The 27,433-nt window shown below is 39.0% G+C and overlaps 2 long non-coding RNA genes across 4 annotated transcripts in view; both read right to left on the bottom strand.

Annotated features, from left to right (window-relative positions):
• LOC110356824 (uncharacterized) overlaps positions 1-27,433 on the bottom strand; it is a 156,043-nt gene that overhangs the window by 21,610 nt on the left and 107,000 nt on the right. The window lies entirely within an intron of this gene.
• Positions 16,506-26,519, bottom strand: LOC135577330 (uncharacterized). Its single transcript, XR_010469073.1, has 2 exons — positions 23,123-26,519; positions 16,506-22,448 (listed from the first exon to the last, which is right to left on the bottom strand). It is a non-coding gene; the product is annotated as an uncharacterized LOC135577330 (long non-coding RNA).

Here is a 27,433-nt window from a genome sequence, read left to right as displayed (position 1 = left end):
GTTATATTGTACTAAAGGAAATTGGTGCATGCTCAAAATCAGGAGCAACACAGGAAGGTCAGAGTCCAGCAAAAGGAGTGAGGAATCTTGATAATTGAAATAATAAGAACTAGATGAAATTTAAGGTAGAGAGTGCAGAGTTTTCCATTTAGGACCTAATAACACTTTTTTTTTAAACTGTTCTATTTTTTTTCCTAAAATTTCTGAAGATATTGGTCTCTGGATGACTTGAAGCCGTCAGTGTTGACATAACCACCGGAAAAGCAAACCTGAGACATTTCTACCAGGGACAGCCCATCTGCAACACTTCATAAGGTTCTGGTTGCTCCTGTCTTGGGAGAATGAAATCAAACCAAAAGAGTACACAGAGGTTGAGGAGGAAGATAAGAGAGCAAACAGGCTGCCCTGAAACAAGGGAAAAAACCAGCTTGGCTTATTTAACTTGACAAAGCAATAGCCAGAAGGACCAGAAGGACATATTATTGTCTCTATGTGACAGAGGCAAACACCAGGGAAGGCAAAAATATATTTACAGAAATAAAAAAAAAAGGACTGACACAGAAATAAATGGTTAAAAATTGCTATGCATAAACCAGAAATCAGCTGAAGGTTGTGAAGCATCTGGAGAACGAACTTCTGGAACAGTCTCCTGCAAGAGTTATCAGCAAATAGACATTTATTAAAATAATCACACAGTGATGTGATAACATTTGGTAGCAGAGCAAGGACTTGCACGGAAACAGACTTGGTAGCTGGCAGGAAATCTCAGTCATACAGCCTACACTCATTTTTCCCTACTTATGTCCTCATCCTCCCTTTCCCCAACATTTACAGGTTTTGTGATTCGGTGACTTGCAGCTTCCCATGGCCTAGGAAGGGAATGCAGACTTCACACAGCCTGAATTTCCCTAGGGAACAACAGCATGCCCAACTCAACCACAATGTCTGATTTTACATTCAGAAGACTTACCTTCAAACACAGTGGTGACAATGAAGAAAGAAGTCAGGGGGTTGTTGAATCTGTCTTAGGTAGTATTAATAAATGATACAATTTCATGAAATATCTATCCCTTATGGGCATATATTTAATTTAACATTTCTTTTTTAGATCGCTGCTTAGGGGTGGGTAATTTGAAGGGTCAAAATTGGTGTTAATATTTTTTTTTTTACCTTTGAAACAGTCTATTGTGCTTATAACTACATGTTCCAGAAGAAATCATCTCCGTTTGGGTACAAACTGCTCTGGCAAGTAGTGCTAACTCTTACTCTGTGTCACACAAGTATGATTTTAAATAATCATTCTTATTTTTTGTCTTGGCTTCTCCTAATCAGAAACTGACTGTCTCCCCATAAGAGACTATCAGTGTTTTATGGATATCTATTTCATGAAGAGAACTGAGTAAGAGCTCATGTGGCTGATGCTGACACAGTGTTTTCTCCAGGCTGGGTCAGTACCCTTTAGTTCTTAAGCATATTCTCCAGATTGTCTTTCTCATTTTACATCTCTGGGGTAGGTGATTTACCTTTATTTTCTTTGAAGGTTATTCCTTTGACTAAGCCTGGTCCTGCACTGACATGCTTCATTCTTCAGTGATGCAAATCCACTGATGTAAAATAAGTTGCATTGGATGAAGAGACTGGAAAGTATGTCATGGTGTTTTAGCCTCTGATAGATACTTCTTTAAGGGTAGATGTGAGAGCTCAGGTAATTCAGGACTCAATAAATAGGCCACTAAGGAATAAACAGGGAAAATTGTTGCTGTACAAAGTGCACAGAGTACCTGATGTCCATGAAACCTCCCGTCTGGGTGAGCTGAACTGACATTTCTTTCATTACTGTGGCCTTCTTGTCAATCCAAAACTCAAAATCTCCTTGAAAAGAAGCAGTTCCAAAGAAGAAATGTGCATTAAAATTTAAAACCAAAACTGTTTTGGGTCTGCAAGAAAATCAAAACTCTATTATTTCCTTTACTGCTTTTCATGTTGATCAGCTGTGTTTTGTTTTATTGGTTTTGAATATTCCTATATCCATCAGAAAGTTCGTCTGAAAGTTATTACTCAATAATAAAGCCTATCTGTAACGATTACAAAAAATATTCTGTTGGAAATTGCTTATTTTCACTGGTGAAATTCTGCAAATGCACCCATTTTGATGGAATTTTGGCCCTTGTGGAACTGTTCCTATAGAAACTAACCTAGATTTTTGTCTTCTGGGGAAAATATTGTTCACATTTAAGAGGTATTGTAGTTTATCATGGGCTACAACTCTGTTATATCTCTGAGCTAGGTAGTGCTGCAGTCCTCAAACACCAGGTCAATTTGAAGGCAGTGCTAACCAAGAGCTAGAGATCAAATATATCCTTGTAGCTATCAGCTGAGAGACAAGAGTCTCCTAAATCAGGGAAAATAGTGGTTTAGAAATATCTCCTAGTGGAATCTTTTAAAATAAACTTTGGAATTTCCTTGTCCGTTAAGACAGAGCTTCAAATTTTTTGTCCGTCTGTGTATCTATCTATCTATCTATCTATCTATCTATCTATCTATCTATCTATCTATCATCTATCTATCTATCTATCTATCTATCTATCTATCTACCTATCTATCTCTACCTACCTACCTACCTACCTATATTTTCTTATCTATATATACATATATATATATATATTTATTTTTTTTTGTGGTAGTGGTGACATGCACTCCATGAAATCAGCTCCCTCTAATTAAGAACTTATCCAGCTTGATAACAGAGGCTTGCCAACCACAGCAACCTGCGCAGTATTTTAGCACGAGATCCCATTTAGCAAAATCAGGTGAGAGGAAGACAGAAAGTTAATGAAGATGTTGTGTTAAGAACAGTTCTTGCCTTGGAGGAGCACGGAAGCAAAGCAAAAAGTGTTTGGGTGTTTCCTTTTTGCTAGACCAAGAGAGCCTGTGGCCGTGCAATAAACAGGGGAGACTTTCCACCAGTTCACAGACGTGCACTGATGATGTTAATTTCCTTTGCAGTTTGTTAGCGCTCAGGCTGTGTGAGACTGGAAGCGTAGAAGATTTCCTGGATATTATTTGTACCTAAATTCAGACTTCTAGTGTCCGCAGCCCAAATGGCGCACTTGCTTCACACTTTTGATTGTACCACCCTAACAGACATATCTGGACTTACATGTAGACATTAACCATGTTTAAATCGACAGTAGCTGCAAATGTTTCTTATAATGAAGCTCTCTATGAAGTAAATTTTCATAGTTTAATCATTTTTTACCTATTATGAATTCTAGTAATAATAGAAGATTTACTTATAATTTAGAATATTTAACTTCATTGGCTGTTTTCAGTCCTTTAATATTGGGTTGGTTTTACTTAAACTAATGTAATTTAGGGGTCTGCGTGCTTGTGCATACTACAAACTATTTATCAGCTGTTATATCTGATTCTAGCCTCTTATTGACATAATTCCATTAAACTAGTTTGAGGCCAGAATTGGGCCCTTTTGATCTTCATGAAGCAAGATTTATGAGCAACAATTCACTTAAGCATGTGAGACAAAGCACTTGTGACAAGGAACTTCTGAACCTACAGCCAGTCTGCAAATGCCCTGGAAATGGTTATGCAGGACTAAACGCAGGTCTGATTCATCTTCATGCTAATGCACTAATTAGAAACATTTTCAGGCCAGAGAGCTTTAGCTCATGCCTCGGAGCTGTGATGACTTCAGTAGAAAAGGTGGGTGTAATGACCTTGTGCTGCAAGGTGGATTACTTCAGTCACATCATCAATTTTAATTTCTCTTGATCCTGGTTGCAGCTTTTTGATGCTGTGGAGCACCAGGCTCTTTTGAAACCCCTGTATTGAATTGTGTACCTGAAAGGTACACTCCTGATGCAGCTCTCGTTGCCAATTTCCTATGCAATATTGTTTTTTAAGTATAAAACTGGTGTTTCCCAGAATGTTTTCTGTGTGAATCGGGGAGTCTTCTGGCATTCTGCCTTGTCTGTAGGTATCTACAGGCAGGGTGGTCCCTATGCATATTTAGCTTTGTGTCTCATATATTTCAATACACTCATTCCGCTTCTCAGCTATTTAGTCTGAATTCAACATTAAGACTCTCTGTGCAATGCAGAGGAGGGAGAGCACTGTGACACAGCATTTACTTATTGTTTCATGGTGTACGTGGGGTCCTTAACTCATGGGAGATACAGCCTGAAGCAATTATGGTGCCCTGAAGCATCATGAATGAACTGTGAAGATGAATGTATTCCACACTGTCATTTTCCATATTAGCATGTAACCTTTCTGCCAGACATCATTAACAGTACGAAGTCAACGCTGTCTAGGGGCTTCCTTTAGAATAAATACAATAATTGTACTGAGCCCCCAGCTAATGTCACATCCACCCCCAGGTTTGAAGAACTTAACCTACATTTATAGGTATTATTCTCTAATTTGTATGTACTCAGGGCTCTTTAGAAATACGAAAGTAAAAATACTGTTTTGTGGGAACAAATAAACCACAAGTGTCACAAATGTAATTAATTTCCATAATTATGAGACTGATAATCTAAAAATAGTTACACAAATAAAAAAAATCCCAAATAATATATGAAGGGCATGGTCAGCTCCACATCACAGTTGTTAATTGGGTAGCTGGGCTTTAAAGCCTTGAAACAGAATGAACGCTATTAAGGCTTTAACCAGGACTCAGATCCCTAAATCTGACCTTCCATAAGTTAAATATCTCGTCCAAGTGGAGTGTCCTCACTGGTGTGGGAGAGACATCAGAGACGTCTCCAGACTGCAGTCCATCTCATCTCATAGAATCATAGACTCAGAATAATTTGGGTTTGCAGGGACCTTTTAAGCTCCCCCAGTGCCACCCCTGCCATGAGCAGGAACATCTTCACCAGCTCAGGTTGCTCAGAGCCCTGTTCAGCCTGGCCTGGGATCTCTCCAGGAATGGGGCATCTACCATCTCTCCGCCCAACCTGGGACAGGCTCTCACCACCCAATTTGTAAAAAAGTTCATCCTCATATCTGTCCTGAATCTCCCTTTCTTTAGTTTGAAATCACCACCCTTTGTTCTGTCACAACAGGCCCTGCTGAAAAGTCTGATCCATCTCTTTTTAAGTCCAGAAAGGCTGCAATAGATCTCCCTGGAGCTTCTCTTCTCCAGGCTGATCAACCCCAGCTTTCTCAGCCTGTCAAGGTTTCCAGTTAGGTGTCTCAAAAGCACTTAGAAATACTTGTCATTCCTTGCTGGGATGACAGGCTTGAAGAACCAGCACAAATTGGGTGTCAGATTTTAACATAATAGAGGCAAGGAAGTGTCTATGGCCTGTTCATCTGGAGTCACACAGCCACGAAGTCTGGAGGGGACGTGTGGATATTACCTGCTCCAAGTCCCCCACAAGGCAGAGCTAGCTTAGATCTGCCCTGAGTTGTTTTTTAAATGCCTCTGCATCTTGACTGTTGCCTCTGGTTGCGGGGTGTCTGGCTGTTGAGCTCACAGGTGCTGACTTTCTTCCCCATCTCTAACTGCCAAACATTGTATTATTTTCCGTTAGCAGCTAAGATTCCTTAGTCTCTGTAAATGCAACTGTTAGTACAAAATTGGATAAACTCGGTGAAATAGCAAGATTCACCCGTTCAGTAGCTTCCCTAGGTGATGTTGTCACTTCACACTGCAGAAGCCAAAATGTCTCAGTGGGTTTTGCTAATCTGAGCTGGAACAAAGTTCCTTCTTGACCTGGCATGACCCTGAGCCCATAAGAAAAGCATGTCAGTCCTGAGTTGAGCTTATCTGTTGAAGGACAGCAGGGAACTGGAGCAGCTGCTCAGCTCCCAGCATGGAAATGTCATAGAATGGGAGGCAGCACATGCCAAAAATTGTGGTCACAGGCCCCTCGGAGCCTCTCTGCCTGCCAAAATTTGCATCAGTACCTGTTGTGAGATGCCTTCCTGGGTCTGTGCTGACTGTGTTGATCCGCTTGAGGTGTGAGCACAGCAAGTTCCCATCTGCCTGCAAAAGGACGGCTCTGGCACTCGCTGTGTGCTCTTTCCCCAGCCCCCTCAATCGTTGTTTGTCACTCTCTTGTTGACGTATTTTCAGGTTTCCTCATCGAATCATAGAACAGTTTGGGTTTGCAGGGACCTTCTAAGCTCCCCCAGTGCCACCCCTGCCATGAGCAGGGACATCTTCACCAGCTCAGGTTGCTCAGAGCCCCGTCCAGCCTGGCCTGGGATGTCTCCAGGGATGGTTCATCCACCACCTCTCTGGCCAACTTGGGACAGTGTCTCACCACTTAATTTGTGAAAAATTTCTTCCTCACGTTTGGCCTAAATCTCCTCTCCTTTAGTTTAAAACCACCACCCCTTGTCCTGTCACAACAGGCCCTGCTAAAAAGTCTCTCCCCATCTCTCTTACAAGCCCCTTTTAAGTATGGCAAATCTGCACTAAGGTCTCCTCGGAGCTTCTCTTCTCCAGCTGAAAACTCCAACTCTCTCAGCCTGTCCTCCCAGCAGAGCTGTTCCAGCCTCAGATCATTCTTGTGGCTCCTCTGGCCCCTCTCCAACAGGTCCATGTGTGTCCTGTGCTGAGGACCCAGAGCTGGACCAGCACTGCAGGGGGGTCTCACCAGAGCGGAGCAGAGGGGCAGGATCCCCCCAAAACCTGCTGCTCATGGGGCTGAGGAAGCAGCCCATGGCACCATCGGTGTCTGGGCTGCAAGTGGACATGTCGTCCCTCTGATCAAGCAGGGTTTGGGCAGAGTATTGCAATGCCAGTCTCACCAAGACAAGGACAGAGCAAGGCCAGTCTAGCATTTAACTTCTATTGCATGTCAAGGCTCTTGTTAGTTCTTCTGCCACTTTACTTAGCCCCAAATTCACATAGAGTGTGTGCTACCTTTGAAAACCTTGAAGTCTGTCCCACTGTCCTCAGATGGATTTTGTAGGAACTTTTCTGGTTTGCATTTGATTTTATTTAAACACATTCTCTTAATTATGACCTTATAACATCATTATTCAACTATAGCTCTTCTATAATTCACTGCCATAGCTGCATACTGCTCTCTGTAGTGCCGGCAATCTACAGTCTGGTGTTAATAAAAATACTGAATATTTTTGAAACAAAAACTTGTCTATGGGGGATCTCATTAGGTAGGAATTTCCATCTTTGATGTCTCCTTAACGATTGATCTCATAATAGGGAAGATGAGTCAGATTTTAATCTAAAGAGGGGGAGCTCCCTCAGTTTCAGTTAGTGCCTATTCAAAAAAACAAACAATCAAAAAGCAACACAAAGTCTTGGACAAATTCACACATATTATAACATTTACTATATCAAAACTATTTTCTTGACCAGATGTGTGATAATGTAAAAAACTAATCAAGACTTTTATTAATTCCACCTTTCATGAAAGCGTTCTTATAATTGTATTGATTGTCTTTAATTCTAGACTCTAATTCTCTGATTGTTTCCCAGATTAGTGTTTTTTTTTTTTTTAATGAAAATTGTGTGTAAATTTACTTATACTTAATCAAACTGATCTATACTGTTCTGGTTCAAACCAAATCAAGTATTACACTCTGTGTTGTAGACCTTCTTTGGAAATCCTCTGCCAGTTTATTAGCATTCACTAAAACCAGTGATTTATGAGTCAGAGAAATCCATGCATAGTTCAGCTGAGATTCTGGGATTTTAATTATCCAGACTGTTTTATTGGAAATACTTAGCTTTAGCCACTGTTGCCTTTCAAGTTTTGTGGGTTTTGTTTTGTTTTAGTTGTTTGGGGTTTTTGTTTTGTTTTGTTTTGGGTTTTTTCTGTAATACAAATCACAGATTTTCTTATTCTTGGCTCTGTTCTAGGTATAGAAAGAAATTTCCACTGAGATATTTCTCCTTTTTTGACTCTTTCATTTCCAAGTGTACAAATATTCTATAATAAGAGTGGAAAGCAAATTTTGGTAAATACAAAACAAAGCACACAGGCTGAAATACTTCTTTTATAAGTAAAGACTGCTAGAGGTATTGGATCCTTGTTTTCTTTTTCTCTCTTTCTTTCTTTCTTTCTTTCTTTCTTTCTTTCTTTCTTTCTTTCTTTCTTTCTTTCTTTCTTTCTTTCTTTCTTTCTTTCTTTCTTTCTTTCTTTCTTTCTTTCTTTCTTTTTCTTTCTTTCTTTCTTTCTTTCTTTCTTTCTTTCTTTCTCTCTTTCTCTCTTTCTCTCTTTCTCTCTTTCTCTCTTTCTCTCTTTCTCTCTCTCTCTCTTTCTTTCTTTCCTTCTTTCTTCCTCTCTTCCTCTCTTCCTTCCTCTTTTTCTCTCTTCCTTCCTCTTTCTTCCTCTTTCTTTCTCTTTCTCTTTCTCTTTCTCTTTCTCTTTCTCTTTCTCTTTCTCTTTCTCTTTCTCTTTCTCTTTCTCTTTCTCTTTCTCTTTCTCTTTCTCTTTCTCTTTCTCTTTCTCTTTCTCTTTCTCTTTCTCTTTCTCTTTCTCTTTCTCTTTCTCTTTCTCGTTCTCTTTCTCTTTCTCTTTCTCGTTCTCTTTCTCTTTCTCGTTCTCTCTCTCGTTCTCTCTCTCGTTCTCGTTCTCTTTCTTCCACTTCTGCTTCCTCTCTTTCTTCTGGTTTTGTAATGTAAGATTTTATAATAATTTATAATTTAATTAATTTAATTTATAATAATGCAATATTTTATAATAATTTAGAAGGGGCTATGGATATAATTTAAATGCCCTGATTTTTATTTAAGCTTACTTGTTAATACTTGAGATAGATTATGGCATGGAATGAACGTCCAGTTTGGAAATCATCAGAACAAGTTCACATCAGGGAAGGGGGAAGGAAGAGTATGCCCACATCATAGAAATTAGTTTTGCAACTGGTAGCATCTTGAAAAACTAAAATATAAAGAAGGGCTCTGTCTCTGACCACAGGGTATGCATACCTCAGCGTAAGAGCAGAGATAAACGCAATAATTTGAAACTGATCTAGGAAAATAAAATCTATCTCATTCCTTCTTAGCTGTATTGGTAATTCAGGATTAATGGGATTAAATAAACTAAAATGCTTTGGTTGTTAAGACCAGCAGATAAAAGTGAAAGTGCTGAGTATAATGGTAGTATTTTTACAACATTTTTTGAGCCTAAATCTGCATATTAAAGGAGATTGTTTTGTCATAATAACCATGAAAATGCATTCTGTGAGAACTGGAAATAATATATTTCATTATACAATTGCTTGGAAGGCATTATGCTGCTATGAGTATTTTCTATTTTTTTCCATAAGGCATTTCCAGATCTTTTGTTATTTTTTTAGATGATGTGTAAATCAGACACATGCTCATAATTTCACTTATGCTTTTAAACAACCAACAGTTACATAATTATCCTTTTAACTACTGTTACTGACCTGTTCGAGCAATAGTGTATAGTTTGTACATGTAATTATCACACTGTAATTTCTGCACAAATTGTATGTAAAGTATATAACAGATATGGTAGTATATAGTAGATAAATATATAGAGCAGGAAGGATCAATATGACCCTGACCTGATAAAACTTTGAGGTACCTTGAGGAAGAAGTGTCTAAGCTGCAGAGCACTAGTCCACATGCATGCAAAAGTCATATTAATCTAATAAGTAACAAGTTTTACTAAAAAAAAAAAAAAATGTTCTGCTAGAAGTGAAGAAGCAATAATGGGTTATGAAGTATTTTAAGAGACAATATCAGCTCTGCTGTGCTGTGGTTACTGCAAGTGTCTTAGGACATGAGTTTACATTAAGAGAGAAATTAGTTTTAGAAAATAAACCAGCGCAGATTGTGGTATGTACAGCACTCTGATCCTGCCATGAAGAAACACATGGATAGCATGAGTGGAAACTCTTTCTTCAAGAATCAAGAGACACCTGTTAAATTTTTAGGAGGTTTGTTTTTTTTTTTTTCTTTAAATATTTGAGATATTTGAGATAGCTGAAGGCAAAATTCCCAAATACTGCCCTGCTCATTATCACTTCCCAAAAGATGCACTATCAGAAAACCAATGTACCAAACTGTTTCTTTGGCATATTAATTTAATGTACCAAAACACCAGCCTCACAAAGCTTGACAAGAACGCTTTGTAGAAGTGGCTTTGGAATCACTAAAACATTGAAAGCTCTTCAAATTATCAGTTGCTTGTTATTTTCTTAAACCACTGTTTCGCCTTAAATAGATCAAGGAGGCTAAAAAAGACATAAAAATGTCAAAAAAATCATCAGGCTATATTTTGAACTTTGTGTTGAATTGAACATGTGCTTTTGTCCATTTCTGTAGCCACTCTTTGATAATAAAATAGTTTTCTATTAATAGTTCTTATGGACACCCTCTAGCCAAAGCCCGCCTAACAGTGCTCATTGTCAGTGATGTGCCTCCCAGATACACATTGTAAAACTGGGATGTTAAAAAGAAGAAAAGGGTAGTGCAATCAAATATTTCTAAATCAATTTTCCAAAGAAAAAAAATCATTTTTACAGACTCGGAAGGGTGTTTCACTGGATTGCTTCTGTCCAGCTTTCTGATAAAGTTACACAGTTGCAGGAAGTTCATCTGATGAAGATAAGTATTCTGTCCTCGACTGTTTTTTCTCTTTAAAGCTTCATAGCATCAGAAGACATCAACCTCATGACAAATATTTATTTAATATATGAAAAAATGAATAACAATAACAACAACAAAAAACAACTAAAAAAATCCAACTAAATAAACAAAATGAGAAAACCAAAACCCAACAGAGGCACAAATATAAAAACTCCAACAGAAAGGACAGCCTGCCCCCATAACAAGTGAAATTTAAAGTATTTTGAATTGTAGCTGGACCAGCTGCAGAGCAAATGAAGTCCCTTTGTCATGTCTTGAAACGATGTATTCACATAAGAGCTAATGAGTTATGTTTGGCCAAAGTTTCTCCTATAGAAGTACATGTTTAAACGCGCATAATTCAAAACAGAGTGGAGTACTGAAGATAGAAGATTTTATATGATATTCTGTTGCAATGTGCCACAGTGCAGTGACCGTTACGGCAAATGAGATAACTACTGACTAGTACTTCTGTTAAAGGATTTCTCATTGTTTAACGAAGAGATGAGCAAGGGCACGTGCAAGCACTGTAAGCAGATCTCCCTAACATGGAATTTTATGGTCTCCAACAGCCAGAAAGACCAGATCAATGACCTCTCCCACAAGCAGCCAGTGAGGTATTTCCCACAAACTTAACTCACGTAAATATACACAACTCATTCTGGGAGAGTGGGAGAAAAGGAGGTAAGAAAAAGAAAAATAAAGCACATTTTCTTCTTTCTGCTACACTGCTTCTTCCATCACATTGAAACTCCTGACAGGCAGAGTGCATTCAATTTCATAAGAGGAACCAGTATACAATGTTTAGGGAGATATTTAACAAGCCTCTTGTGTTTTGATGAAGAAATATAGTCTAGTGAGCGAAAAGAAATATTTATCAGGGCAGATAAGACTGCCCAAGGCTGCAGTTATAAGGTTTTAGGATCACCCTTCAGCAATCAGTACTTCTCTCTGATGAATTATAAAGAAGCTTAAGTCCCTTTGCACAAAGCTGACTTTATCTGATCTATTTGTTACAAACCAGTGGTGATTTTAGAGGATACAGAAGTTGGAAGCTCATTTAAAGACGATAATTGTGAACCAGAAACGAATAGCAGTCACACCATCATCAGCATCAGTTGCTTTGGTACCACACGAAGGAACTTTCAGAGAAATGGGCAAGCTACCAGGCTTCACCATTCACAGTCATGCAAGTTGGTTTGGCCAACGCTGCACAGACAGGAGGAGGCTGTTCTGTAAATTAGCCCCCCAACAGACTTGAAATGCTCAAACTTTGACTGAAGAACCTAAATACTGAAAAAGGGACCATTGTTAACAAGCTTTTCTAAGGCAGATATACTTTGAAGAAGTATAGGTGTACTGTGTATACACTCCACATTAAATTATTTTGTTCTAATTTTCCTTTTTTTTTTACTGGCAGAATAAAGTTTAGCGTGGATTTTATTCGACTTCGAATGCAAAAAGAAGACAAGCAAAAACTTTTTTTTTTTTTCTTTATATTGCAACATAATTCCTGTCTAAGTTACAAATAAGTTATACCATTATACCACAGAAAATTATGCTTTGGAAAGGAGTGGTTTGAGGCTGTTTTGATGAGACAGACAACATCAGTACAGAGATAATTATAGTCCTTCTTCCATTTGATCTCTCTAAAAAACACTGTATTTTTATGAGACTTCATTCTGTGTTCTCTCCCATGGTAAGAAATGTAAATCTTTATATTCGGCTATGTCAGACTGTTGGAGGTTTTCTATTTTCTTAAGTGTTATGACTGACAAACCTATTTTTAGGCCATTCTGAAAATGTTTAGAGTGAGTGACACACTGATAGTGCAACGTAGAGAGTCTTGAGTATGAACATATCAACATCAAGTTCTGAATGGTGTTTGCATCCAGGAATAAAAGAAAATAATCAACAAAACAAAACAAACAAGTGTCAAGCAAAACCTGAGCTCTTTGGGACCTTTGGGAATCTTCTCGTGCTCGTCAGGCTCCCCAAGTTGTTTTCAGCCCAGCTCAGATCTTTGTCCTTCACCCTGGTGGCTCAATCCCATTTGATTCATCCGGCAGCTCATGCCATGTCAAAGGCCACTGATCTTTACACTCCGACGACAAAAAGACTTGTAAACAGATTGTGCTTGGAGAATTGGTCTCTGGGATAACAAGAGTGTTAAACTGAAGACTAAACTACCAGTAGTGTCTAGAGTGCATTGTTAACCAACTTTATTTTAAAGCATAATAAAGACGCTCACTTCCATGTACTCTAAATTGCCTGGAATACAATCAGCTTTTAAAAGATTGATTTTTTTTTTTTTCATTTAAATTATAATGAAGTCTGAAACTTGCAAACTGCTCCCTACATTGCAAGTTAAAATCCATACAGGCGGGTGTTCTGGGAAAACTACTTTGTGAATGCCAAAAAACACACCACACCCAAGTATTAATAAAAAACCCTGAGTGGTGAGGGATGCATTAAATGCAAATGCATTTTTAAGCTTCATAGAGAAGTGGAAGAACAGATTGTTCGAGAAGGTGTTGAAAGTATTAACCAATACGCCTACAGTGTGATTAGGTCACCTGCCTTCTGCAACTGTGCAGCTTCAGCAACACCTACAGTTTCCCAACAGGAATGGCAAGTGCTGGGTCTTCGATTGCAAATCTGGTTGCAAATCAAGTGGCGATTTAGTTGGTACTGAAAAATTAGAACATGCAGCGAGTGTAAAAAAATTCCCAGGTCCTTGATGTTAGGCTAAAAATGAGTTAAACCTGTAAGCTACCTCATATATTACCTTAAATGACATAGTTGACTGGCACGGAATCATTTTTTTGTCTTTCCAGAATATGTGTAACTGGGGAGTTTAATTTCTGAGTTCTGCAATAAGAAACCATGGGCATTTTGTTAAAACACTTTCTAGAAATAAATGCAACACTTTTCGCTTCCACATTTTCAGAGAACACTTTAGAGGTTCTTCTCTACATTAGAAATTCACACTCTCTACCTGAAAATAAGCTTGGACGGTGTCAATCCAAAACACCAGTGAAGTCCATAGGAACTTTTGCTCTTGGCTTCTGACTTTCTTCCAGTCACCAGGTGACAAATATAAGTGAGGCTACAAATTCCTAACTGAAAATATGTTGTGCAGCAAATCTATTACATGATGGCAACAGTAGTCTGGACGAAGAAGCAGAAGTTAACACACTATTTATCTGCTTATCTGTCACAGTTTTAGACACTGATGTTCCTACCACTGCAAAACCTCCCAGTCTGCAAGTATATTTATCTTTAGAATACTGCTGTGATGTTGGGAAGTGCTGCTGTCCCTCTTGAACAGCCTAACAAATCAAAATTTCATTTTCAGATCTTGTCTACGTGAAAAAAAATCGAGCTGCGTCTCCTTCGTAAAACTACAATTTAATTATTATTACATGGGAGCTATCTACTTGGGATTAAACTTTGCTTTGGGGTAATTGTTTCGTTCAAAGCCATGATAATTATTCCAGAACATGGTAAACTTACTGAAAAATGTTACCCACAGAGATGTTTATTTTCTTGAAATCAAAATATTCTGCAGTAGATATACCACACAGATTTAACTATGTAGGCAGAGTAGGGACTTGCTCATGGTCACAGGATTTGTTTCTATTTATGGTCTTACCTTTTGAATTAGCCAAAGGGAATGACAGATTATTTTACAAAGAGTCAAGGGGCTAGTCATATTTTATGACAAAGTCTTCAAATATGTGTTTCATTTTGTTCTACACATACTTTCTCAATTCTGAAAAAGAGGTGTGTAACTGCTGTTCAGCAATGATGTTTAGGAGAACATTCCTGGGGCTGCAATAAATTGATCCATGTATGCATTACTTTTAAAAAGTTTCTGACTCTTCTAAGCATTTAGTCGATTTCCTTTAGTAGCTCCCCCCAGCATACAACTTGGCTGGAGAGGGAATGATAAAGTTAAGACATTTTACCTTTCCCAGCTTTGACCATGTCCTATATTAATGAATCATTGCTGTACCACTTCTACAATTAATGTAATTTGTCAGCTTACAGGTAAAAAAATTCAATGAGCTTGCCATAGTCAAGAAGCAAAAACACACACAATTCTGCCTCAGTACACTGAAATTACTGAGTTTGTATATTGACCTCGTCTCATGACAGTTTTGAGCCATTATTTATGAAGGTCATGTGATAATTGCGTATTTTAGACTGACTTCATTAAAATAAATTCCTGTCTACTGAATTTGCCTTTGTTAAGGTCTCACTTCCACTTTTTACCTCCAATTTGTCCATATGTTCTTCCCAACTCCTGAAGAAATGCTGTTCAGAAATAAAGGGGGAGCATCCACCCCACAAATAACTTGGCAAAAACATGTTAGAAAGAAATTATTAACAGTATTTTCATTACTGTGGGTGGTGAACTAATGAAATGTTTTACTCCTTCAAGTAAATCAAAATGCCATCCCTGTCGTAGAGTATAAATTAAGTATAAATCAAAAGGCAAGACTCAGATCCTGACCTGGAGGGGAAATTAATGAGACAATATTGATGATACTACGAACTTAGATACCACTACAAACTTAGAATTATCTAGTCTTTCTAGGTATACAGCTTTCTTGAGACTCAAAAATGTAAAACCAGCAAAGTTCTTAACTGACCCATGTAAAACAATATTTCACCATGTTTTGCCAACAAACAAATGAAATATTGAAATATAAACCAGAAGCGGGTTTTTTTGGAGACAAAATTTAAATTATATTAATTTTTTATTCAGGACTCTACATTCATTTCCCTTTAGACAATATTTAATATCCAGGGAGAGTGCACATGCGGACAAAACACGAACGATGGTGGTTATAACTGTTGTGTTAACAACTCTTGCAAATTGGCCAAAACTGTGAGCAGAGGAAAGCTATTAATTAATGGGCAGTATTACCATACATAAAAAGTTGTGATAGTTTTCAATGAGCTGTCAAAACAGAAGGGAAATGCTAAAGAAATGTACTCACATTTCTGAAAAAAATATTTGTAAAAAATTCTTCTTTATTTTTACATCAATAAAACTAAACAACATATTTTCTTGCCACTTCTAATATTTCTACAGTTGAGAATAACTGTTTGTGTTAAGTAAGTGGAAATTATTTTTGTGATGAATAAAATGAAGGTTACATGAAACAAGGTTTTAAATAATTTACGTTTTCTTTGGGAAGTTCATATGAAGATTGGATTAAATTAATCATGAAAAAGTAGTTTCCTTAGTAGGTAGTTTATGAACTACAGGTTGAAGAAGAAGCTGAAAAGAGTTCGTGAGAACTGGAATGATTTATGAAAATTGTGAACTGAAGTCACACAGAGTATAAACAAAATGGTTTTTATTTGGCTGGTAGGTTCTCCTCCTTTCCTTTAAGGCTACACAGAAATTGTTCTTCAGACCTAGCTCATCTTCTATTATACTTCTACAGGAGTCATTTAGTGAGATTTTAGCTTAAGCCAAAAAAAAACGGAAGAAATTTTAGTCCAGCAGTGACTTCTAACAAGATCCTGGATATTCCATCACTTAGTTACCAAGTTATAGAGATTATTTTGTGAGTATGTTGCACAGGCCATTGTGAGGCAATATAAAATATCAAATAAGGAAGAAAGGCAGCAGAAATTGCCTGTTTTTTCCAAACCTGTTATCTCAAGAATGAAGCCTGTTAGATACTGAATTTGCAGATCTGGAGTCTGAAGCTTTATGTGCCAGAGTAAATCTGTTGCAATAAATTTCCTTTCAGTAAAATTATAGAAGTTCAAGGCTAACATGTGGGAGCAAAGAATTAGTTCTGCTATATAAAAGTGACATATCACATTTGCATTTGCATATATATGTTTATAAACTTCGGTCTTGGGTATCAGACGCATATTTGCGTATGTTTTTATTGTTTTTCCATGCAAAGTACATACATTTCACATGGTAAATACATATGATTGATCTGTAAATATAATCATATGTAAAATATCTCTAGATTTTTAGATGCATATGTTTACAAATGTATGTATGAAATCTGTAGGCAGATTTTTCTTTGCTTATATGAGGTATATTTATTTCATGTGGCTGATAAGCACTTTTTAAATGAGAAGCATTTATGTTCATGGCAGATACATACAGATTATCTACAGATATGTGCGTATATAAGTACCTCATACTATAGCTGTCTTCCTTTGCCTTCTGAGGCAGTTTGCTAAAAGAACCACACAGGTCGTAACAGCTGAGGTATGGCTTTATAATCTATATTATGTGAAATGATATCTATACCATATTATATGCCGTATTGAACAGAGGACTGCAGGTGGATATCAACAACTATCTCTATATTTTGTCCTCAGCTTGTGGGATTTGACTGATAAACCTAAACATATAAAATAAACAGCAAATGAGATCAAATATGTCATTCCAATATGCCCAGTCACTCAGCTGTGCATTTCTAATGACTTTACATGCTGGTAAACTCTCATTTAGTTGCAGTAGTTTACAAGTCACTCAGACAAAGGTGCCCACATCCAGAAGGCTGTCAGTTTCTATATCAGTCTCTAAAACATACATTGCAGTCTATAAAATAATCCTTTAGAGAGAAATAGAGGGTCAAGCTTGCCTTTCACAAATAAATAATGGTAGAAAAAACTGTCCAGGGCCCATGCTATACAACTGAGATACTGACAAAAATGTAAAGATTATTCCTATTACTAAGAGAATAGTCTAAAATGAAAATTCAGCTCACTGCAGAACTACAAAAGATATAATTTTGCGGTCTCATACAGATTCTTTCTGTTAAAGAGAGTGAACTTAACCGGCATTTTTGCTAAGGCTATTTTACACTTTATGGAGGGCAGAGGTCCCTAATTTGGGACTAAATGACATTTCCACACGTTTTAAAGTGCCTTTACAGGCCTTACAGGTATGAGAAGTAGCTTAAGGGAGCCTTAATATATATATAGCAGTTGATTCAGTACATTTCCAGAAAAGGTTGGCTGGTTTATATTTGTATTTATCTGTACAGTTTACAAGTGCACTGTATTAAATAGGCAAAGGTAGTTACAGAGAAGAGTGTAAATTTTGATTCCTCCAATTCTGCATTTATAAAATTACATTTTTCCTTGCACAAAGTGTATTTTCTAGTTATACAAATATTGATCCAGTTCAGAGCACAGAAAACTTGCGCAAAATATGTGAGGGAGTAGGAGTATTTTCCCAGGAGTTGAATTTTCTCGTATAGATTACTTCAGTATTCTCTCAGCAATTGTATTTGCTAATGTTTAGCTAAGCACACGAGACATCCATCGACTGGTGACTTGTTAATCCCCCTCTGAAAGCTAAATTACCCAGGAGGAGGAGAAGTGGTGCTGGGAGTACTTTGTTTAGAGCATCAGGGACTATTTAGGGAAATCACAGAGGTGATTTAACAAAGTAAAGAAAAAATAAAAATAAGTGCCAGCATTGCTTTGAAAAAACAAAGGACTCTGAGCCATTAAGAATCTTTGGAAGAATATTCTCTACCTAGTGCATCCTCAACTAGGCCACTGGAAAATTCTGGCTTTCATAGTTTTAAGCGTATTTTTTAAATTAACAGATCCTTGGCCAAAAAGAGCTGAAGGAATGATTACTTCAGTACTACTATAGTATTAACAGGCCTCTTCAGCTGCAGAAGACCAATAGCCCTTCACGATCACATTGCTTCTCATCAGGATCCCACAGCTGTGACATCCAGGGGCAGGAGAGCTGGTGACAGTGTTTGGAGGGGATGGACTCCTATCGGTACACATCATTTCCCAGAGAGGATGCCGTGCACCTCTGCACTGAGATCTGCACCAGCCTCCAAAAGAAAAGGGATTATTTTTCACACTGTGGTAAGTCCCCACTTCATATGTGTTCCCTCCAGCCACAAACAGGTGTGAAGAGAAGTCTAATTCAGGATGTGAGCTTTACCAGTAGTGTTGTTCCCTAAATTCCTCTCTGTGCCTTGTCAAAACCTGCACAGATGTCCACATATGTCCATGGTTTATGCGACACCCAAAGAAGTATGCAGCTTACTGAATCACATGCAGCATTTTGTACAGCCTGTCTCCAAATCATAAAATCGCAGAATCACAGAATCATAGAATTGTCATAGAATCATAGAATATTAATAGTTTGGGTTGGAAGGAGCCTTCAAAGCTCATCTAGTCCAGGCTACCTGCCATGAGTATGTACATCTTCAACCAGATGGGGTTGGTCAGAAACAGGGAGGTTTAGTTTAACTGGCAAAAAATTGGGAAGACAAAAAAAACGTGTCATCTCCGTTGACACAAAAATTAAGAGGAGCTGTCAACACTCTAAAGGGCAGAGAGGCCCTGCAGAGGGATCTGGACAAATTGGATAACTGAACAATCACCAACTACGTGAGGTTCAACAACGGCAAGTGCCGGATTTTGCACCTGGGACACAGCAACCCTGGCTGTACAGACAGACTGGGGGACGAGATGCTGGAGAGCAGATCTGCAGAGAGGGATCTTGGGGTCCTTGTTGATGGCAAGTTGAACATGAGCCAACAGTGTCCCTGGAGCCAAGGGGGATCTGTGTCCTGGTGCATCCATCACAGCATTGCCAGCCGGGCAGGGAGGGGATTGTCCCGCTCTGCTCTGCACTGGTGCAGCCTCACTTGGAGCGTTCACTGTGTGCAGGGCTGGGGGCATGGGATAAAAAGGAGATAAAGCTACTGGAGAGTGTCCGGAGGTGGTTACAAAGTTGGTGAAGGGTTTGGAGGGGAAGCCATATGAGGAGTGGCTGAAGTCACTGGGTTTGTTCAGCTGGAGAAGAGGAGACTGAGGGCAGAGCTCGTGGGGCTGCAGGTTCCTCAGCAGGAGCAGGAGGGGCAAGGCTGAGCTCTTCTCTCTGATGATCAGTAACAGAACCCAAGGAAATGGCAGAAAGATGTGCCAGGGGAAGTTTAGGTTGGACATTAGGAAAAGGTTCTTCACCCAGAGGGTGCTGGACACTGGAACAAGCTCCCCAGGGAGGTGTCACGGCCACAACCTGACAGTGTTCAAGAAGAGACTGGACAACGTCCTCAGACACACGGTGTGAACTGTGGGGTTGTCCTGTGCAGGGACAGGAGCTGGACTCAATTATCCTTGTGGGTCCCTTCCAACTCAGGACATTCTATGATTCTGTGAAAAGGCATTAGCTCAGCACTAAAGGGACTAAAACAAGATCATCTCAGGGTATGAGGACCCCCACCTGCTGGGGACAGCCACATGCCCCACAGTGTGCTGACTGATGAAGCTGTATCAAAGCCCCTTTTCATCACTTTTTGCTCTCTTTTGGTAAGAAGGAAGGGAGGGTGTAGGCTCCTGGACAGACCAACACCCACATTTGACCTAGCCCCCCAGCCTGATGTAGGGAGTACCTCCAACAGCATCTCCTTGCAGTGAGAAGGTGACAGCACCTCTTTTTTTAACTTTTCCTCTCTTTGGATCAGCTGAGGTCCCTTCCATGATGCAGATATGAAACAGGAGCATTTCTCCAAAGCAGTCCTTGAACATGGCATCCTTTTACCAGGCTGAAAATGTTTTGTTTTCCAGCTTCAGCTCCAAGCCCAGCATGGTATTGCAGGCCATCACAATGTTTTGGAGGGAGGAACCAGGTCTGACCTGCTTCATCTTTTGTCTGGTTAGTTTTCAAAAGGTATCTGGACTCTGAAATCTGACTGTGAGAATTTTTAAGCAAGTTGGAAGCAACATATATGAGAGTGGAGACTAAAAACAATAAATAAAATAGCACTGCTGTGTAATCTACCGGCAGACACACACATATGCTCCTCCAAAATATATTTCTCAGTCTTTTTTCTATTAAAAATAAATAAATAAATAAATAAAAAGGAGAAGAATCATACAAATGTAAAGCTAGAGAAAGGCAAGCCTCAGGACAACAATCTTTTTGCTCTTCATGTTTCTCTGAAATTAAAAGGAATTGTCATTTTGTGCTCCTCTATGTGTATGTTGACATGTACTACATCAACTTCCCTTCCTGCTGCTCCACTGCGTAGGATGTCATGTTCAAAACCAGCAACAGCCACACTACTTCTAGCACGTATAGCCAATTCTCTTTCCTTTATACTTAAAGAAGCTAAGATTGTCTTCCATTTTCTTACAAAGTAAGTATACTGAAGGTCAAGATCAATGCAAATAGGAAAGTGTTTCAAAATCAAAGGAACTTTACAACAATTTTCCCAAGAGAGTTTTCAGTAGGTGTCCTTCCTTGTAATGGGAAGAATGACTCTTTGCTTTCTTCTTGCAGATCATTAAAATGAACAGGCAAAACCAGAGAATTTTAGTCTATATATGCATGTACCAAGTGAGTTGTCATCTTAAATATAGAGCAGAATAAAAATATGAGTGCTTCTTGAAGACAGCTCAGTTGGGTCCCATGTCTGATGGATTTTGAAGTGTAAAGAAATACATTTTACATTTTAGGTACATCAACCACTTTGTTTCTATTAAGGTCTGTAAAAAATACTCTAAGGAACTGCACTTTTGAAATGCCAAAATGTAATTCTGCTCTCTCGTCCATTTTTTTTGTATTTATTTCAAGATCCAGCACACACCAGGCACATCACTTTTCCTAAATTTTTGTGCATAGGCTCAGAGGTGATCCATTCCTCCAAACTAGATGTTCCCGAGGCAGCACATGAAACAGAGTGAACTTCAATTAAGTGTCAGCACCTAGTTAGACTACTGAGGGAATAAAAAGAGAAAATAGTGACGACAGGGGATCTGGTTTCAGACAATTTTAAGGAGAGGAAATAGGAGAAGCAATAACAGGAACCGGAGTTTAAACACTTTTTTATTTAGAAGACATTGCCCTGGATCCTTTCCACAGGAGACCCTTAGCAAAGGGCTGGAAAGCAAGATCCTCGGGGCTGAGAAGAAAAGAGACAAGAAGATAGGTTACTGTCAGGTGAGACATAGCAGGGCTCTGGCCGTAGGACAATGAGTGGGGCTGCATGGGACACAGGTCAGGACCACAAGGAGCCGGGTCCCAGGGCTTTCCTCTTCTGAAGCAGTGACCCCTCAGACAGGTTCATAGAGCCATCGAGCTGTCTCTTCCTTGCTCACTTGATCATTTCTATAAATGTAGTGGCCTAGTTTGGAGGAAAAGGTGTTTCACCCATCATTCCTAGTGATCAGGAGTCTCCCTTTGGGTGTAGGCTGACATCCTCCCAAAACTAGATGTACTCTCTGGTTGGAGGATCCAATAGTGGTTGGTTGTCTGTTGAATTCTATATTATAACTAACATCAAGAGGCATGTGGCTGTTTTTCCAGAACAAGCTCTTCTGGGCATGTTGCTGTATCCTAAGCTTGGGTACTATCAGTTTTTCCTTTAGGTTATAGTATAGAGTTTATATAAAAGGAAAGGCCTCAAGTGGAGATTTGAAGAAATACATTCAGATGAGGAAGGGTCAGATTGTGATAAAGGTTTGATCCTCCTTCCGAGCCATTCTTCTTTTCGTCTATACTCTTGTTCAAGTATGTGGTAGACAATTGCTTAGGGTTTGAAGGACTCTAAGAGGCAACATGCCTTCCTCTGTGAGCTTCTCCAACACCACAATTTCTGGTTTTCTCCCCAGTGATGTTTTCTGCTTTGCCATTTTGGGTGCATGCATGGATGAACAGAAAGATGAAATCTGTATTTCAAACATCTCATGGTGAAATTTTGACACCCATTGTCTGGCACAGTCTGTTTTAACTTATGCCTCAAATAATTTCAGGTGCCAGCACTAAAACCAGAGAGGCAAATGAAGACTGCATTTCATCATAAATCCCATGTACCTGTATGTAAAGTTTCCAAAAGAAAAACAGAGAAACTCTAAATTATAATCAAAACAGAGTATAAATATTAGCCAGAGTCAACTACAAATGCAGAAACTACGTGCTCAGCCACCCCTCTGCTCTGAACTTGGGAACACATTGTAAACCTCGGAGCTGAGAAACACAGCCTGATGTAGTCAATTAAAATGTGAAAGAAGAGACTGCAATCAAACACATCTTACTCACAGTTTAAAGGAAGATGGGACATGTTTACTTGGAATAACATTTACTGGTGTTTCCCTAAAAGGGGGCAGGGACAGCTGTGCTGGACCTTCAGCAATTGCAAAATCCTATGCAATATAAAGGCCCTATTTTAGTTGACATTGTCAGTCTTTAATGACTAGTGGCATAACAGCTGGTTTTGATGTAATTTCTTTTGAGAACACTAGATTACAAGCTGTTTATTGCATTCTTCTCTCTAGACAGCTCCCTGGATACAGGCAGAGAGTCAAGAGGTCAGAGGTCTAAAGCCAGGAGCTAAAGGATTTGTCATCATTTAACAGGTCACTTGTTGCTGTGTACTGTGCAAACTGGATGGTGCCTTTCAGCCTAACAGGATGGTGCGATGTGTTCTGTTTTCCATGTTTCCACAAGGAGAAGTGGGTCTGACCCCACTGCAGAAGCAACTTTCTTACCTGGATCATCAATTTATGTGTGGGGAAGGTGCGCACAATCATGACCAGCAGCAAAATGTCCTCAGTTAGCACCATTATTAGACCTGCACTCAATATTCAGACATAAATCCCCAAAACACTGGAGCCAGGAGTTTGAATTTCCAGCAGTGTAGTTAGTTGTGAAGCTGATTCTGCCAATTCTTGCAAAGAAGCTCTTTTCTTTAAGGGAAATTATAGTCAGCAAATGAAGAAGAAGAAACATCCATATTTTTCCATTCTTTGTACAGGACATATATTTCAGATATCGGAAGAGATATTTGAGATCTTCTCTAGTCCTAATAATTGTGATTTTTTATCTGTACAAGCCAAAAGATGGTCACATTTTGCCTTTATTATACAATCAAAGAACATACTCAGTCAAAACAGGAAACCAGCATTCAGATGCCTTCTGAAGACAGATCGAAAACCAATCGAAGTTTGCTGCTCCATTTGTTCCTTTCTATTGTCGATATTGTGGACCTTACGAAGCGGTGAAATGTAAGGTCAGGCACTGTGTGCAAGCTTGTTTTCAGGTAAGGACATTAATAAAGCAAGAAATTATTGGAACTTTCAGGAATGTCAATTCAAGAGTTCACTGTGCCTTGAGACAATCCTGTCATTTCTTTCTTGAAGCTAAACTCTCTCAGTATCCAGTCTCAGTCTTTCAGGTTCAGTTAAGCTGGCTACCCAAATTCAGGTGGGAAATTCCAAGCTCTGGTCTGGAGCTCCTTCCCAAGGTCCTGCCCTGTGTGCCAGAAGCTGCAGAAATGAGCAGGAGATGCTGTTGATGAGGAGTTGCTGTGGTTTCATAATCTTCCTGAAGAGAGGGAAGATGCAATGGGGATAAAACTGGACCAGCTGATGGTGTTTGGTCATTGGAGCCCAGAGCAGCATGCACCTGATGTTTCTGCTTGGTTTTGAGGATGAAAAGTATAGATGAGTCCTTTATGTTCCTTGAAGGAAAACATGCACGGTATTTAATGTCTGTACAGCCTAGTTCTGATAGGAGCTCCAGGTAGGATTGGATGACAAAGAAGGACACATAGGGAGTCTCTGGGACCTCAGTTTCCAAGCTGACCTCAGCTGCATGAGTTGAAGGACCAGCTCTGGCAGCTAGTTGTGACTGGTACCCCTGCTCCCAACCCTGGTAATGTGGTTGGCACAATTAATCCCACCTCATGAGGCAAATGGCCATTCTCTGTGACCGAGCAAGTCATGGATTAATTCACATCACCTCATTGTCAGGCCCTGAAGGGCCTGTGCACGAAGTAAATAAACCACACAGATTTCTTCTTCCTCTCCTGGAAGGTCTCAAGTACTGTCTGGCCCGGTGGTGGTGATGGCACCAGCACAGGGGAGGGAAGTGGAGAAGCACAGAGCTCTGCACGTAAGATCAGTTTTATTATAAACTCTATATTTTGTTACTTGTAAGTCTTGCTACATTGATTCTGCTTGTAGAAACTCTGTGCCATTCTAATAATAAATTCTGTGCTGTACTACTAATAACAATCTGTTAAGAAAATAAAGTTTTAACCACAACTACAGTTCCGTGCCACCATTATTCTGCCAAAGATCCACAAAGAACCCTTCTGTCCCCACAGGGTTTGAAGGCACTAGTGACCTCAGGCATCTTCTCTGCGGATTGCCCAGAGAGAAGACAGGTCTGGTGGGAATTCACAAACAAGCAGTGATGAGTGTGTTTAAGGCTGTGTCACAGTTTCCAAATATCCTGCCATTTTGCTGTGCTTGGTAATATTGGAAGTCATTAAAAAACAAACAAACAAACAAACAAACAAATAAAAACAACAACAAAACACAAACAAAACCCCAAAAACAAACAAATAAACAAACAAAACACAAAAAAAGAAAAGGAAAGGCAAAAAAAATCGACACCAACAACACAGAATATGGAATCCCTTGGATTTAAGTATTTATAACTGGTACCACCTTTTTATTTGAGCTGAAGGCATCACTGACCACTATTACCCTGCTGTGTGGAGTGCACTCAGAAGTACTCCTGGAGCTTAGAAATACCTTGTTCTCTTGCTTATGGTATGTGCTGTGCAACTCAGCAAGCTGGGGCAGTGCAGAGAGCTGCCTTAAATACTTTTATTTGGAGCATTTGTTAACAGCAGTATTGTAGGGAGCACTAAGGGGTCGAGGGCAACCACGTGAAGCAGCTTTACCCTCCCCCTTGCACACCCTCCCCTGCTGAATCTCGGTCAAGGAAGAACAAGATGCCCATCAATGCACCAGGCATTGTCCTTCCCCACTGATGACACCATAAATTTTCAAACCACAACAGCCTCCAGAAACAAAGGGTAATTGCAAAGTACATCTTATTTCGTTTTAGCGGTGATTTTAAATGCTTTCCGTATAAAAATGAGTCCATATTTCCATTAGAAAGCAAATTTTTGAGAGGTTTGCAACTGCAAAATATTTGCTTTGAAATTAAGCTTGTTTTAAATGAACCTATCTTTTTATATACTTCCTGTATGCAATACAATATCTGTTATAAACATGTTACTGTGATGCTTTATTTTTGGGACACTGGATTTTGATTTTGTTAATGAAAAGGCTAGAGTTTACAACTTTAGGAATTTTGAAGGGTTCATATATCAACCTTATTTTCTTTAAATGTGAATGGAAAAGCCTGTCATTTTGAAAGCAGATCCACTCCCAATACTAATATATACAAATCTCTCTCTTTTCTCTTTCCCTCCAAAAGTTCCATCATTCATTTAAACATAAAGTCATACCCTGCAATCAGAATTTTTTGTTGCAGTTAATGCTACACTATGTGTGACCTAATCTATTATGGGATTAAAAAGCATAATCACTAAGATGCAGGTAATCTTTTCTACTTCTTTTGTGCCTAAAATCAAGTTAGTCTTAAAAATGTAATTTTGAGGTTCTTTTCTTTAAAGACAGCAGGGGCAGAAAAGGGACATACATTCATTTATTTACAATTTCCTACATGTATTTTTCATGCAAAATCCTACTGTCTGGGAAAGTAAAGTGCAGGTGAAGACATGCTCTTTTGCTGGATGAACTGAGCTCATCCACTGTGCCTTCATCTGCTCTGCATCTTGAAACAAATAACATCTTTTATATAACGCCAAGGAAGCAGGATGCCCTGCTTTATTGCTTCCTCCTTTGCCATTTGCTTTATAATGCTTTATAATTCAACTGAGTTTTCTGAGCAGTAGCTCACCTCTCAGTTACTGCTGAAAGGAGACAAGATGAAGTTTTTTTGAAGTTTGGGATAATTCAGTCAAAAGCTTCTGAGAGCCTGAATGTCTCCTTCTAGCACTTCTTTGTTAAAATTAGTCAGTTTTGGGAAAGGGGAAAGGAAGGGGAAGGGGAAGGGGAAGGGGAAGGGGAAGGGGAAGGGGAAGGGGAAGGGGAAGGGGAAGGGGAAGGGGAAGGGGAAGGGGAAGGGGAAGGGGAAGGGGAAGGGGAAGGGGAAGGGAAGGGAAGGGAAGGGAAGGGAAGGGAAGGGAAGGGAAGGGAAGGGAAGGGAAGGGAAGGGAAGGGAAGGGAAGGGAAGGGAAGGGAAGGGAAGGGAAGGGATAATAGGAAAGAGAAGAGATAAGAGGAAGAGAAGAGATAAGGGGAAAGGGAAGGGGAAGGGAAAGGGAAAGAAACAGGGAGGGAAAGGGACTTTTACTTTTTACAGTGGTTTGGTTGTCAGAATAATGAGTTCTGCATGCTGAGATGAATATCCAAAAGCTACATAATATAAAATGAACATAATAGCTCCAAAACAATTACATTCACAAGCCAGTTTTCCGTGAGTTAGGTCTTTCCGTTCAGGTTTGAAGTATACCTCAGAGAGAATATTTTTTATATATATACTAGGTCATGCTTATCCATCAAGTCCAGTCCACATGTTTCAAAAGGTCTGAAATAAACAGCAAGTTAAGAAAAATCCCTACAACCTACACTAAAATTTTACTGTGGAAACAAGACAGGGAAACCCTCTAACAAATGTGGTTTTGTATTTTATCAGTGCATCAATCCCACCTTTGAGAAATTGTACTTAAGGCTGTATCACAGTTTCCAAATATGTATGATTTTGACATTTTGAAATATGTTATTTATCATGCTTACTAAAAAAGAGATGGGGCTTTTGTAAAGTGAAAGAAGAATCTATCACTTCTGCTCGAAACTAATCAGAAAGGCAGCAGTTATAAAGAAGTTTGATTAAAAAGAAAATATTAAATGGGATGCTTCATATATTTGCAGACTGATATCAGTTTTATTACTTAAGCTAAAAACTAATTCCCATAT

This window comes from Columba livia, chromosome Z (genome assembly GCF_036013475.1).
Source record: "Columba livia isolate bColLiv1 breed racing homer chromosome Z, bColLiv1.pat.W.v2, whole genome shotgun sequence".
NCBI classification, from domain to species: domain Eukaryota; kingdom Metazoa; phylum Chordata; class Aves; order Columbiformes; family Columbidae; genus Columba; species Columba livia.
This window is presented reverse-complemented; position numbering and strand designations above follow the sequence as displayed.